General features: G+C 44.7%; 1 pseudogene; it reads right to left on the bottom strand.

Moving 5' to 3' along the window:
* LOC105887611 overlaps positions 1-1,654 on the bottom strand; it is a 4,442-nt pseudogene that overhangs the window by 865 nt on the left and 1,923 nt on the right.

The raw sequence follows: 1,654 nt of genomic DNA on the forward strand, positions 1-1,654 counted from the left end.
CCAAGCCCAGCTTGAATTTTCTAAATGCAGCTTCATCATTCTGCAGATCAGCAAGACTCACTTCAAACACATGACCTTTGAGGCCATCGGATGCAATTTTGGTTCCTTGAGTCCTGGTGGTGTTTTCAGGCATTTCTTATATTGAACACAGCAGGCGCCTTCATATCATACCAGTCTTCCTTAGGAAATGGATCAACCACTTTCTTCTTGGCTCCCTTTTTTCCACCTTTCGTAAGGGACTTGTTCTTGCCAACTGACAGCGTGGTGCTCAGAGAGCCAAAAGGGCAGTTTTACTTCTTCTTAACATTTTAATTTATTTATTCATTTCTTTCTTTCTTTTTTAGAGACTGTCTCACTCTGTCACCTATGCTGGAGTTCAGTGACTCAATTATAGTTCACTGCAGTCTTGAACTCCTGGGTTCAGGCTAATCTCCCACCTCAGCCTCCTGAGTAGCTATGACTACAAGTGTATGCCACCTCATCTGGTTGATATTTTTTCTTTTTTAAGAGACTCAGTTTATCACCCTTGGCAGATGCCATGGTGGCATCACACAGTTCACAGCAATCTCCAACTCCTGGGCTTAGGTGATTTTCTTGCCTCAGCCTCCCAAGTAGCTGGGACTACAGGCGCCCGCCACAACACCTGGCTATTTTTTTTGTTGCAGTTTGGCCAGGGCCGGGTTTGAACCTGCTACCCTCAGTATTTGGAGCCAGTGCCCTACACACTGAACCACAGGCCCCGCCCCATCTGGTTGTTTTTTTTTTTTTTTTAACTTTTTTCGTAGAGACAAGGGTCTCATTATATTGCCCAGACTAGTCTCAAACTCCCGGCCTCAAGGGATCCTCCCACCTTGGCCTCCCAGAGTGCTAGGAGGTGTAGGTGTGTGCTACCATGTCCAGCCCCTTCAAAGTCTTACCTTTAGGTTTTTCACCCATTTTGAGTTAATTTTTGAATATGATGTAAGATAAGACTCCAACTTCAATCTTTTACATTTGGCTATCTAGTTTTCCTAGCACCATTTACTGGGAAGACTCTCCTTTCCCTAAGAATGGTCAACATCATTTTGATTATTTTTAGTTTCCTTTGAGGGGGATTGTTTTCTTTCTCTTTCTGTTCTTTTCTTTCTTTTCTTTTTCAGACAGAGTCTCACTCTGGTGCCTGGGCTAGAGTGCAGTGGTGTCATCATAGCTCATTAAACCTCCAATTCCTGGGCTTTAGTGATCCTCCTGCCTCAGCCTCCCAAGTAGTTGAGACTATAAGCTTGAGCCACCACACCTGGCTAACTTTTCTGTTGTTTGTAGAAATAGGTCTTGCTCTTGCTCTGGTTAGTCTCAAACTCCTGGTCTCTAGCAATCCTCTTGCCTCAGCCTCCCAGAGTGCTAAGAGTATAGTTGTGAGCCACTGCGCCTGGCCAGAGCTGGATAACTTTCTCATGCAAGGATCTACCCTCATTAAAAGGCACTGTAAATTTTTTTTAAAACCCACACAGAAAAGTACACTTACTACAAGTGTACAGCTTGATGGATTTTCACAATCTGTGTACCCCTATATAACCAGCATCCAAATCAAGAAAGAAAAGTGGCGCGGTGCCTGTGGCTCAAGTGGCTAAGGCGCCAGCCACATACACCTAAGGTGGCGGGTTCGAATCCAGCC

The sequence above is a fragment of the Otolemur garnettii genome, unplaced genomic scaffold, assembly GCF_000181295.1.
Source record: "Otolemur garnettii isolate 467f Iridium unplaced genomic scaffold, OtoGar3 scaffold00100, whole genome shotgun sequence".
In the NCBI taxonomy this organism is placed as follows: domain Eukaryota; kingdom Metazoa; phylum Chordata; class Mammalia; order Primates; family Galagidae; genus Otolemur; species Otolemur garnettii.